Source organism: Protopterus annectens, chromosome 12.part0, assembly GCF_019279795.1.
Source record: "Protopterus annectens isolate FY-2018-M chromosome 12.part0, PAN1.0, whole genome shotgun sequence".
NCBI lineage: Eukaryota > Metazoa > Chordata > Ceratodontiformes > Protopteridae > Protopterus > Protopterus annectens.
In genome coordinates, this window is record NC_056746.1 from 411447411 (window position 1) to 411463041 (window position 15631).

Sequence of the window (15631 nt, forward strand, 5' to 3'; positions counted from 1 at the left end):
GCCAGGGTATACCCTTCACCTAGCCTTGTACATCCTTCTGACACAGTCAACCACTACACACCTGTGAAGCAATGCACCCATGCATGTCAGTACTGGCACCCTGTGTCTGTGTGCATGGAGTATGATCCTTTTGACCACATTCACACTCACTGCAACTCCCATTTGCCTACAGAAGCATGCCGTCTGATATCAGACACCTTCACATACCCTTTGCCCATATATCATCTGGATAACTCCTGTGGTGCATGTGATATCTGCGCATCACTGTATTGTGGCAAACTAGCTAGTTAGGAAGTCTATTTATGACCCTGCTAACAGTGTCAGTGTGTGTGTTGGTCCCTGAGAGAGTGTGGCTGTGTTGACATTGACACCTGTTCATGTGGATAGGCACATGTACTACATCTACCTTATCACTCCTATATCAGTGTTGCAGATGTCACTCACCATCATACATACCTTTGAACAGCTCCCCATCATGTAAGTTATGTGGTGCATGCAATAACTGCATAGAAATGTGATAACAATACATAGTTAGGGGTTTGAAACCCCGTACTGGTAGGTGTGTGACACAAACATGTTTAAGTTTTACTCTCCCACCCCCTCCCTGACTTATATTGTCTCTAGCTGTCTCTCTCACTCCCTCTCTGGTGGATGAGGAGAGCTACACCTGTTTTGCTTAGGCAGCAGCTTGTGTTTTGTAAGTAATGCTCATGATCAGCTGATGGCCCCTGTATGAATTGCAGTCCCCTTCTAGCTGATTGCATGTGGAACAGCTGTGGTAACATTCCCATAATCAATTGCTTGGAAACACACTTCAATATCTAGGAACATCATGTGGGTGTTGGGCCTTTTCATTCACTGTGAACAGGACCTCAGTTTGGTGAATGGCAAACAGCATCGCAGATGATATTGTGATTTATGTCTAACAACATACACTATGGAAACAGGCCAACAGACAGGAGGGGGATGTGCCAGACATGACTACAAAATGTAAGTGTTACTCTTCTGCATTTGGGGTAATGTCGGTTTAACAGGGTTTGTGTGGATATGGCTGGTCTACATGATTTAATACCTGTCATGACAGTGTTATATGTTTGAGGAAACTCCAACCTGTAGGATTATCTGCAGACTGGGCAGTGTGTGGAGCCTTATGTTTCTTGTGTTACTTACAGAATACCTATCTTAGAACTGCAGAAGCATAGTCTGAGGATTGCAGTCAGTACATGGTGACAGCCATGAGAGTTACTGACTTCATATCCCTCATAAAACGAATGTCACAACAAACCCTGGTATGACAGTAAATGTATGAGATTACCACAGCAACATGCCAATATTGGCCCAGTGTTTGTAGCTCCAGTCACAAGTCTGTCAACCTTTGTACATATGTCATGCAGTAAGAGGTGCATATGTTCTGTATACCATTATTTATTGACATCATACCTGATAACAAGCCAGTCAGATATGCTAGACATGTTATGTATAGTAGGGGTTATTTCTGAGGACATAACCTGGGTATTCTGTGGTTGTGTGTACAATACTGAGGTCTTTGTACTTATGGTGATTGTTGACAGTATGTATATTGCGCATACATACCTTGGGCTGTGCACAGACTGTGGTAGATGCCATTGTTCTTGATCCTGTTCTATCTGATGTTACATGCTGCTCCAGTGTATGGTACCCTATTGGCTCAAATGTCTGTAGGGCCAGACACACACGTGTCCCATACCATAGACAGGCATCGGCCCACACTGTGTCGTGAACCAGTGTATGTAGGGTTAGTGTGTTAGTGGCACATATGAGGATGGTGTTTATTAGACAGTCCATATAGTATCATTAAGCTTGCATACCATATGTGGCTGTGGCTGTGTTCACATTGGTTGTGGGTATGCACTTTCTCACAGGTGTCTGTTACTCTGTGCTGTGACATGCGTGTAGAGCCTGCTATATTTGCAGGTACATGTGTATTCCCCCCATATAAAATGCCCAGTGTTGTGGCAGTCTGTCTGTAGTTTGCACAGTGGTTTGTGACATACCTAACAGCTTAGTGTAATTACCCAGTGTGCTATGTCCAGTTATTTGCAAGACATACTGCTGCCAGGCCACCATAACTGTTGTGTATTTCTGACAAAGCAGTGAGATTCTGTACAGATGTATGTCACTAACTACTGGGTAGTATGTGGCCATGTGACCACTGCACCACCGGGTATTATGTGTCAGGACAGACTGGCATGTGTGAATGTATAAACTGTGTGGGCATATGTAGTCCAGTATTTACATGATATACCCATGTACATGGCTGTTAACATCCACATTGTGAGACATGGTCCACATGTCTCGCATGAAGGGGATATGTGTACACCTCTGGACTGACCACAGAGTGCCAGACTGTCCACATATATTGGTCATATCTGTGCTGTAGTCTGCAGGATCATTACTGTGCTAGTAGTGGTACTGTTCTATGATGTCCTTAGGATGTCTGTCCGTAGTCAATAGTGTACATCTCACAAGCAGATGTGACTTCCCACACACAACATGTCTGTTAAGAAAACCCCTGTTACAGTAGCAACAGTCTACATATATATACCTGCAATACATACATGACATCCCCTTGCACTAAGAGGTTGGGACTTTTGGTGCTGAGGTAGGACTCCAATCCATGTTCTGGACATATGGTAAATATGTATATGTATATGTGGTAAGATAGACAAGACCAAAATAAATGTACTAGTGGAGCTTATGGAAATGATTCTTAGGAATAATTACCTAAGTTTTGAAGGTGAACTGTTCCACCAGGTGTTGCCATGGGCACTAGATGTGCACCTGTATATGCAAACTTGGTCTTACTACACCGGGAAAGGACATTTATTTTTCCCTCTGAATTTATGGACAAAATCTTAACATATAATCGATTTTTGGATGACATTTTAATTTTGTAGAAAGGTGAGGACCATGAGGTAAAGAGTTTTTTAGACTACTTGAATAATACTACCACATTTTTCAAATTTACACATACCTGGCATGCATCTGAAAGTGATTTTCTTGACATCCACCTGGAAAAAATAGACACAAGTTTGTGGAGTAGTATTTTTAGGAAGAAGACCTACTCAAACTCATTACTACACTCAGACAGTTGCCACCCTTACCATCAGAGAAAAAGCATAGTTAAGGGTCAAATGGTGAGACTGTCAAGGCTTGTTAGTGACAATGAAACATTCCTTAAAGAAATGTACTTCTTGGTAGGAATGTTTTTAGAAAGAGGTTACCATTTAAGACTATTATTGAACACGAGACGTGAAGTTATAGGTAGAAGACCTACTTCTTTTTCACCTATATTGACATCGAGTGTCAATGTAGAAATATTAAATAAAAAAGTAAGCTCTGACGTATTTATTTTGAAATTCAATTCCCTAAGTCCATCTTTGATAGAGGTGATAAATAGGACATGGCAGGTATGTTGGGATGACAGTGCTAAAGAAAAGTTGGGGTGTCAACCCAAGGTAGTTTACAGCAGAGGGAAGAATGTCAAGCACATACTAGAAGGGGACACCTTTAGATGGCATGTCACTTATGTATAAATGTGGGGCTTGTAGATACTGTCGTTACATCAATGACGGGCCATATGTAGCAGTACAAGGATACGAATATGCCCTTTCATGCCTAGGAAAATGCAGCTGCAACACAACCATGCTGGTATATATAGCAATGTGTGTCAACTGTCATGCCTTCTATGTGGGCAAAACAATTCGTAGACGTAAAGACAGAATTGGAAAACACCTGAGAGCTATAAAAAACAGAAATACACATAAAGCACTATTTGGACACAGTAAAGTTTATCCTAACTTTAAGAAATTTATTTTCTTTGTAATAGATCATGTTCTAACAAGTGATAGGGGAGGAGATGACAAACTTATGGTGGAAACCAAAGAACTTAGGTGGCAGCTTAAGCTTAATGACACATATCCACCAGGTTTAAATGAGGGTATCTCATTTATTCCAATATTGAAACAAAGGGCTAATGTTGTGTAACAAGGCTTTTCACTGACAATGTACATAATTATAGAATTTTTTATGGGATTTGTATAACATTATTTTATTTTGTTATGCAGCCTGCGTCATGAATTTTTATTAATAAGTAGCTGAACAAGATGTGATTTTTAAATAGGGTATCTATATATATATATATATATATATATACACACACATATACATACCTATATATGGGGTACATTCAGACATCAGGTCCACAATCTCTAACTCTCCTTCCTGCACAGCTGCACTGTTCTGCCTTGCTACAACACAGAAAGGTGCCACATATGGACACAGCCTAACATTAGGGGGGTGTATATAGGGCCAGATTGCAAGTAAGCCTATTACACACCTATGGCATCTCAGCATGCTACAATACATGTTAACCTGAGTGTCCTGCAAGTGGTGGGCTCTGGAACTCATGTGTCCATCATTATGGCATGACTTCCACCACCAGCTATTGGCCACAGTAATATACATCATTTCCATTACACAACACACACTATGTTGGCTTACATCTTGTCAGTCAGTGCTGCTCTGCACAGTTGATGGGTATGGGCCACTACCCAAAGGGACAGACTCTATTGTCCATAGCAGTTGTTCAGCTGAACATCATTACAACAGCAACACCTGATGCCACTTGTATATCTTTCCACATCATCTATCCCAGTATTATGGACCAAGTACTACAGTCAATTACATGCATATATACTTCACATACCTGTTGTGGGAATGAGGTCTGTTGTGGATGGTTCCCTTGTAGATTTTTTTTTCTCCTTGGCTATGGTCTTCGCCTGCTTTCTTTGTTTCTGTTTTGTTTTTGGTTGTGGATCTGGTTTATCTTTCTCTCTCTCTCTCCAGTAAATGGATTGAGCTGCTTGGAATAGATTGCAGCATGGCTTTTGTAGGTGATGCACATGATCAGGTGATGGCCTCTAGACCAATCAGTGTCCTCCACTTGCTACCTGCATGCAGCATGCTGTGTAGTACTTCCAATTACCACTGTCATAGCAACCCACTACTATAAATCCCTACATCATGTGGGCATGGTCCCTTTACCTTTCCTGTATGGTGGACATCCTTCCTTTGTGTGGGCAGAAGTGTTACAGACAGCAGGTTGCAATACCTCTTACAAGAGAACTTGCACACTTAGGCCAGCTACATATTTGTATGAGGTTCCAGAACTACAAACAGAGTGTGAGTAGTGTTGTATGCATTGTATAGCTCCAGCGTTACAGGGTTTGTGTGTACATACTTGTTTAACATAAACTGCAGTCCGTCTGCATAGCTCTCAACTGTGTGCCTATCCACTTGATGGCCAGAGGTGTGCCTGTTATGTTTTGTCTGTCCACCACACAAGTCTTGTGTCAGATATATCACTGGCAGTGTGTCTGTTAAGTGCTATCAGTACATGGCTACATCCATTTGTGTTTCTGACTTCATATTCCTGACTACGGGTATGTTGCAGACTATCCTGTAACACCAGCAACTAGCTTAGTGTATGACAACACTATTTCACATATGGGCCTGTGTTCCAGCCTCTGTCCTCCACCTACATACCAGGCTTTGTCCATATGACATGCTTTCATGGTTGTTATGTAGTGGCCTGTGAGTATGTCATGCTGCCATTCCTGCCATCATTCCATAGCTGTTGAGTTTCCCACACATATTTGTGGGCTGCATCTGCACAATACATGTGTGCCCTTCTGCAGTCCAGAGGTCAGTGTGTGTAACAGTGGTATATGCCCCTGTATGTCAGTCTATGGGGTGGGTGAATGCACCATAACTAACCTAGGCTGTTACAACATGTCAGGGATATCAGGGGTAAGCTGCCTTAAGGTATCTGGATGTACATTATCATACAATTCACCTTGGGAAAATGCAGGCCTACTGCTTCCTGCCATACAGACTGTTCTGTTTGTCAGTGTGATTGTGATAGTTTTAGTTATGCCTTGTTATGTAACAGATACATCCCATTGTGTCAACTGAAGTCCCCCCCCCCCCCCGGGATTGCATACAGAGTGTAGATAAAAGCTGCTGGACTATACATCTCCATTACTTACTGTTGATTGATTGTTATCCTGTGGCCCAGTCTGTGTTTATTGTTGTACTACTTGAAGGCCTTGGCCTGGACAGCAACATATGTTATGCTTTCCGGAACACGGTATTAATTGATCTGTTTGAGAGTTGCATTAGTCTGTTTATATCTATTTCAAAGACTAAACAGCTATATGACACGGCATATTCAACTGTAATAGTACACAAATAAAGCTTTCTCATGTATGCAAACCTGTGTGTGGTATTATATACTTTGACCTCTCTGTGGGTATATGTTTCAGGCAAGAATTGTGTTTTGTATGGGTGACTCATACAGTGTCCATTTGGGAAGGTGGCAACTGTAGGAATACTGGCTGTTCTATATGGTGTGCACCCTCTAAATATGTATCTTCCTATACACATCTCTGTGTGTGTATGTGTAGTTACATATATATATATATATATATATATATATATATATATATATATGTATCTGCATATATATGTGTGTGTGTATATGTATCTTAGGAATGTTTATTGCTTTCACATTGTACACTCCCTATGGTAGCCAGACTGTACTGCATGATATATTATTGATACCAGCCTGACATCATACAGCTGGGATGGATTACTGTTAACATCTTGTGCCCATGTTGTGTCGGGTCCTGGTTATGGGACTTGCAGCAGTTGGTATTGTATTGTAGGCCAGACCTATTTGGCTGTGGGGGTGTAATATCAATATGTACAAGACGTATGTAGCTTGGGCCCCCTCACCCCCATTAATGGTGCCTGTAGTCATAAATGTATTTGTTATATTCCCTTTTATATCTATAGCTCTATATCTGTGTGTGTGTATATATATATATATATATATATATATATATATATATATATATATATATATATGGTTTACTATTGAAAATGCGAACGGCACTTGGGCGACAGTCGGATAGTCGAACGTATAAGGTCGTAAACAAGGATGTCGAAGACAAAATAATCAATCTAGGAATGGTTTTAACATGGGTCGCGGTAGGTGTTCAGTATTATTCCCTACTACAAACATCTTCCTACCTCGACATGTTAAAACGTTCCTAGATTGATTATTTTGTCTTCGACATCCTTGTTTATACGTCCGACTATCCGACTGTCGCCCAGATTTTCAATAGTAAACCTATATATATATATATATATATATATATATATATATATACTTACATATATACATTGATATATATATATATATATATATAGAGAGAGAGAGAGAAAGAGAGAGAGAGAGACATATATATGTAGACATATAGCTCTATAGATGTATGTGTATATATCTATATATGTGTCTATATATATATATATATATATATGTACGTCTGTATATATACATATATGTGTATATATATATATATATGTGTGTGTGTGTATATATATATATATATATGTATATATATAAATGTATATATATAAATGTATATATATATATATATGTATATATATATGTATATATATATATATATATATGTGTGTGTGTGTATATATATAGATATAGATATAGATATGTATGTATCTATATAGTTAGAAATATATATACACACACACACACATGTGCTATTGTAACCTGATAGTAACTTTTTTGCTGACTGCAATGTTACATTTTATTCACTGAGGAGCTTTTCTCTCTGGGTCTCTGCCAAAGATGAGACAAAAGCTCAGTCAGACTAACACGGTTAACACATGTAAAATAAATAAATACATAAATAAATATATACATCTACATGTTTAAATACATTTCCTGTACTGTTGAATGACTGTGCTGGATGATATGTTTGTGAAAACATCAAGGTTATGTATATATGACATGGCTTAGTGGTAAATCACTTTGGCTACAGTGTGCAGGGTCCTGGGTTTGAGCCTTTCCAAGGCTGTTTATTTTGTTGCTGGGCAGAGCAAGGGCCATTGGATACAGAGTGATTAAGGCACTTTTAAGCAGTCTTATGTAGGTTTGCATGGATTTGTGTGGCGGTAAGCACTGCTAACTTCCAGTGACAGTTTCTTATACTCAGTTAGCTTCTGCATTGCTTAGCCCCCATGCAAACAGGTTTAAACCCGCTAACTGCTGCTTAAAAGTGCTTACTCCTGCTTACCCCTGCACTCATTTCTTTAAAAGAAATGCAAAAATGTTGATAGGAAAGTGGTGTAAAAGGGGCACAAAGAAGAAAAGACAGTAGGGAAAATAGCTAGGGATGTGCAGAAAGGGCGTAGGGAAGGTCCATAGCTGCCCATTTCTTCTACAGCAACAGCTGTGCATATACACTGAATTTGGAGATAGATTTGGGCACTCATACTCTGAGAGATGGGTGAGGACAACAATAATATGTTAAGCCAATTAGACCAGATTACATGTGTCCAGTGGACATGTGCAAAATGGACAGTTATGTATGGGGGGAGATTTTTTTTTGGGAACAGACTTCCCTTTTTTTTTTTTTCCAGGTGAGAGTGAGATGGGGGGACAAGCCCCATTCCCTGAGGTGGCTCCACCCGAAGGTGATGCAGGACCAACAAATGAGGAGGTCCCGGGTTGGGCCCCAGACGTGCTGGTGCCCGGTGCCATGGCTAACTGAGGTGGGACAGGTGTGTCCGCCGGGACCGGCCTTCCCAAACATGCTATGGTGTTTAAATTTTATCAACATATGTGGGTTAGTAATAGTCAACACATTCCAGGATTAGGTATAACAACATGCATAGATATTCCCATCAACCCAAACACCAGATATGGAACAGTTGCATAGCAAACAGAACAGATGCATATATGGGACCACGGTGGTCATTACAACAGCATGCATCTGCAACACTAACAATGCCATACAATACCAGAGTAAACAGTACACATACAGGATATAAATCTTTTATTCATAGGCACAGTGTTCATGTCTGACAAACCTGTGGGAGCAATGTTTGTTAGTATTACCTGCATGTTTCCACACAAATTACCAGTTTTCACATTAGTATTATGCATATACATCTCACTCTGTTACTGTACACACTCTGGTCACAGCTTGCCAACATGGGAATGGAGATGGGACATACTTGGCTACTTACTCTCATAACATTTTGGGGGGTTTCTAGAGTCACAGGTTTGTTGTTTTAGATGTCTGACAATCAGTTGTATGTCTTGTTTGCTGCCTAAATATTTGGGATCATCCCACTGATTTGCCAGGGGGAAAGGCAGCAGCTATCGGCCGATTTTCTGGACATTCTGGACATTTCTGTACACTTGTAGGGTATGATTCTGCATACAGCCTGCTACCACTCTCAGGATTTGAACCATGGCTGGGTGTGCAAAAATTACAACAGTTCACATCGCAGTTGAGTGTACTATTTGGATTTTGTTGTCTATCTTTTCAGTGTTTTCTGTTTAAGTCTCTCTCAGTTGTATCATTTGACCTCTTGGGATTACAACAGTCATATACAGATATTCCTACACAATTTATTTATGTAGCACAGTGTGGGTAATAGTTTACTACAGCAGTACTATTGAGTGATTGCAACTCTACATTATCATATGATTCCAGAGTGAACACATGCAGTCCAGCAGTTAGACCTTAATTGTCAGGCTGTTATGCTTTTATTTACATACAACCTCTATGAGACTCTTCCTGCCCTTTTCTCTGGTGTATGCAGTACATGCCTTAAACAATGCAGGTTTTATACAGGCAATTAACTTACTACTGCTTTTAGATTTATTTCCTATGACAGTACATGCAAGAGTATTATTAACTTGCCTCATGTTGCTACCACTGCAGTCTATAGCCATGGGCTTCCTGGTTTGCAGCCCTCTCACCTGCCACTGTGAAAGACATAAGAGGAATATTTAGCCATACCTATCCATAATATACATGAGCTGGCAATTATTAAACAGGTAGTGGACTGATACTTACACATGGCTGGGACTTCCCCTGTCCTCCTAGCCTCTTGGATCCACTGATCCAAGAGATCTGCCTTTCTCTGCTTCAGGTCGGCATAGTGATGCCTGACCTGCTCACCAGTTCTGGGTTTGCCAGTGGCACTGGTGAGGTCACTGGTGAGATGGTCCCAGGCTTCCACTTTGTATTAGGAACCCTGGTACTAGCCCTGCAGGAGTCTCTTGTCATGGTCTTTCACAAGGAGTCCTGCTATGACTCTGTACTCCTGGATGCCCCAGCGCTGCACCTGAAAATGCACACCCTCTCCCATTCCAGATGTAGTGCCTACAAGGGGAAGCTACAACCAGTTATGAGATGTATTCCTGCCTGTTAGGTTTAAATAGGGCCAGTTTCTCGAACTTTGTCGTGATTGGGCATTTTTGAAAATGCTAAGCTATGGGCAAACCTGCTTACCTAAGGTTGGCATTGCTTAAAGGGGTATACCAATGGGCAGACTGAGTTAGCTGGCCTACACATTGCTTACACCTACTAAGCTGGGCTATGCAATGCTTAGCGTTGCTTAATATTTAATTTGCATTATATTTGCATTATGGCATTGATTTATTATTCATTACATGTTATATATGTGTTTGGTATCCATGATTCATGTGTACGTACACTGTATGGGGTCCTTGTGTTTATTAGGGGATTTCAACACTTTATTACAATGACACCTCACATCTGGGCTTAATGCAGTACTCCAGTTCACATATTTATGTCCTGTAGTAGGTTATACAATATAAAACTGTATATAGATTCCTTTCACATGTTCAGTTTCTATTTCCTATAGTGAGGATCTGTTTAGTGATACCTCAATCTTATGTATGCTATTATGGCTTACTAGTAAATTACTGTGACTATAGTGGACAGGGTCCTGGGTTCAAGACTTACAAAGGCTGTTTATTTTGTTATTGGCAAGGACAGCGGCTGTTGCATACAGAGTGATTAAGGCACTTTTAAGCAATTGTAAGCAGGTTTGCACAAAGGTAAGCAATGCTAACCTTCGGTTAAATATGCTTACAGAGTGTTAGCTTCAATATTGCTTACCTGTGTGCACATTGCTTACTCCCACACAAACGGGCTTAAACCCACTTACTACTTCTTAAATATGCTTACTCTTGCTTACTACTGTGTACTCCCACTTACCAAAGCACTAATTTAGATAGTAATGTCTAATGGTAATTGGGAAGGTGGTGGATTTCGAAACTGCATGGATTTATCATTCATTACACATTTTACCTTCCATTTGTATCCCTGATTCCTGTGTACATATACTGTATGGGGCACTTGTAATTATCTGTAGACTTTACAACATTATGACAATGATACCTCACATCTAAATTTAATGCAGTACTGTAGTTCACAAATATATGTTATGTCGTAGGTTATGCAACAAAATCAATTGATCATAAGGTGATTTGACATGGAAAATGGATTGTACTAGAGTGAGACTCGAACCGGGAATGACTGCTAGTAAAGCGAATGCTCTGCCCACTACACTATTGCTGTAATGCTTCATTTGCGTATATCATGATTTTTATCCTCTTGTGTCATTTAAGCTGCATTAACCATAGCTAAGTGATGGGCAAACCCGCATACCTGTGGTTATATTTAATCTGTTTTATAAAAAAAAACTTCTTTATATTTAATGTTTTAACTATTACTCTTGTAAACTTGGGGGGGGGTTGCTGGGGGTTTGCAAACACCTATGAGTAGTCTCGCTCATTCTTATTCATACACTGCTATTCTTCATTGCAGGGGGCATGTATATTCTGAGAGCTCTGCTCTCAGACACACCCCCTGCACTCATACACACTCCATGTCCATTTAGGAGCTCAGGCAGCGTGCCTTCATTAATATGCATGGCTCGCTGATATCCTGCTCCTAAATGTCTACTTCTGTGCAGGACTAAGCTAGTCCTGCACAGAAGGATAGTGAATCCGAGGAGTTGTTTAGCAGCCATATATAACCCACTACATAAAAAACATTACCAGTATGGAAAGTATCCTATACTGGATATCCCACCATATACCACGTGAAACAGTAATACAAGGAGAGCTAAATATAGACTGGCAGCTTATCAACAGCAACATCCCATATGATTCCATAAACCTATATAACTTTAAACAGTTAATTACATCAGTTACTAGAATCCATAAAGTACTGATAGACAGACAGCCTTAGAATGGATTCATACTAATAGACCCAAAACATTAGGGCAATCAGTCGCCTTCCAGACAGCCTAAATAACCATCAACATTCTTAGGGTTTCATAACTTACAATATCCAAAATAAACATATAATTTACAACCAAGTTCGTAACTCAAAAAACTTTGAAGAATATACTTGTATCAAATCCCTAACAGAATATAATTGTAAAATACTGAAATCTATGCCCTTAAACTCTGCTGTCACACACTTGAATGAGATATTCCTAAAAGTTCTCAATAATCTTGCCCCAGTATGTACTAAAAGAGTCAATTCCAATCCTGCACCATGGCTAACAAAAGAACCTAAGAAATGAATGCTACAGCATGACAAAGCTTGGAAAGAGTGGCTCAAAAATAGAACACAAATACATTTCAACTCTTCAGGCAACTAAGAAATAGGAGAAAATGACATATAAAACATGAGAAGCAAACCTATTATAATATAATCAAAAATAAACATCAAAACAACCCAAAACTGTTCTGGACATCCATAAACAAATATTTACATCCAGGCCAAACTACTACCATCACCCCTGCATCCAGCAATACTACTGATTTAATTCCCACAGAATTTAACAACTATTTTAAAAAGATCATATTGTCCCTCACAAACATTAATAATTCCACTACCCTCTCAGTGCCTGCAGCCTCTGATAAATATCTTTAGCTGTTTGATTTCAGCCTAGTACCTACCTCCACCATTAAAAACTCATACATAAGCTAAAACAAATCACCTTGGCTGATTACTAACTCCCTTCAGAGTACTTTAAAATGGATGCAGGTGCAATTGCATTCCCTATCTCTATATTGATAAATAGATCTATATCCAAAAAATATGTTACTTCCTTCTGGAAAAATACTTTATTATACTTTTACAGAAAGGTGGCATATCTACAGAGTTTAATAACTACATGCCCACTGCAATTCCCTGCCCATATCAAAAATACTTGAAAATGTAATAAAACAACTGACCAGATGGATAGCACAATATTACACACACTTTTTATTAAAACCAAAAATATAACTTCTCTAGAGCCTCGACTTTATTGTCTTTACAGAGTATAATACTTCATTCTAAAACCTTACATTATATATATATATATATATATATATATATATATATATATACACAAAATCCACCCATTACATCATTAAACAATAAAACAATTATATCAAATATCTCCAATTACTTCCATTGTTAAGACCTTTAGGGGACATAGTATTAAATTTAAGAATGCACATTGACTCCTTCCTAAGGAGTTTACTTTTATTATCAAATACATCATAAACATAATGAATCTGTTCTGAAACAGTGACTTGTAAAGTCTCTACCTCCCCATTATGATAATCTCAAAAATGTACAGCTATGGGACTTCCCACTTTCCATTTCTAATATCCCCCACATGTTCCTTCACCCAAGTTGCAAAGGATCTTTTACTTTCCCTTATATAAAATTTTTTACATGAGTATCTCAAAGCATAAATCACTTCCTCACTATTGCAACTATACCTACCTTGAATTTCAAATCTCTTGCCATTAGTAACAGAAAAGCTATTAACTACATAGGGGCAACACGAACATTTTCCACAAGAAGTTGTGCCTTTATGCATTATTGTCTTGTTATAATTCATGGCTGGCATACAAAATTTGCTATTAACTAAAATATCACTAAGATTTCTGCCACATTTATATAAAATTTTCAGTTGATTCTCTAGCAAAAAATTCAAATCTTTATGTTGCATTAAAATGCCCCAAAAATATTAACCAAATTAACTAATCTATCTGAAAACAATGTATATCTCATTACAAAATATATATAGGTTCCTTAGTCCTTCCATAATTATTGTTGTTATTCTTAACCTGAACTTCTTTACCCCTATAATAATTATTCCTTAAATTGGAGCTCTCACATACTTACTGTTACCATTCCTGTAACAAATCCTTGCCATACCCTCTTTCATAAAACATATGTACAGCTGTGTCCATTTCCTGTTCAAACTCTTTATCCTCACTACATAACCTTTTTAAGCTTAAAACTTCCCCATATGGTAAAGTTTTAAGAATATGAGGGGGTGACAGCTATGCCCATGTAAAAAATGGTATCCATTTTCGAATTTCCTATGCACTTTTGCTGTAATCCTTGCATTCAAAATACCTTCCATTGCTATATCTAAAAAGATAACTTTAGTACATTTTGTATACCATAAAAATTAAAATAAATGTATTATTATTTAAAACTTTTATAAAACAATCTACACAATGTTGGCCCCCTTTATAAATAAAAATCAAGTCATCTATGAATCTAAAATACTTAATTACATGTTTTCTAAAAAAAAATCATTTTTGTACACATAAAATTGGTAAAAAAATTAATTTGCAAACATGGGGAAAATGCTGTCCCTATGGCTGTGCCTTGAAGTTTTTTGTATAAAACACCATTAAACTCAAAATAATTATTATTTAAACAAAATGAAATTAATTCAACAATAAAATGTGCTTGAGGGTTATCTCCTAAAAAATAAAATAAAGCTTTAAGACCAAAATTGTGATGAATGCTGGTATATAAACTAACTACATCCAATAATATACAATACATGTCCTCCGACCAAATCACAGCTTTTATTTTTTCCATAAAATCAAAAACATCTTGAATGTAGGAGGGTAATTTCATGACTTTGTTTAATAAATATTCATGTAAAAAAACAAGATAAATTTTGAGTAAACTATTCATGGGCTGAACATATCAGTCGACTGGGGGGGGGGGGGTGGTCCCCCAAATTTTTATGAATTTTAGGCAACCAGAAAAAATGAGGCATACTACAATTTTTAATACTAATCCCATATTCTATATCTTCAGATGAAAAATACTTAAGCCTATAACCTTTGTGCATTATCTTTTTATATTCCACCAATGCTCTATTATATATGTCAGTATTGACTATGGCATAATCTTCCCAATTATCCAAATGTTGTAAGCACATTTTTAAATAATGTGCATAATGCATACCAATTATCCCCCCCCATCTTAAATATTATATCCTTTCCATTACTAAGATGCTTGAGACTTCTCCAGTCTTTCTTGGTCAAATTATAACCAATATCCAATTTATTACAATAAAAATTGTCATATTCCTTTTAAATACAAAAATTCTGTGAGGTAGTGAAATATTGAATAACTTCAATATTAAAGGGAGGTAAAAAATTACTCTTATATGTTACATTGCTAGTATTAATCCTACAATATGCATTAAAATCACATTCTGAACCACATGAAAAAACTGTCAATATTTTCATCTAAATCACTTTCCAAATAAACTTTTTCATCATACATTTTGTTCATTTTATTGCCCCTCTAAAATATTCATGCAAATGTAATTTTCTAACTAATCTAAAATCTTAAGA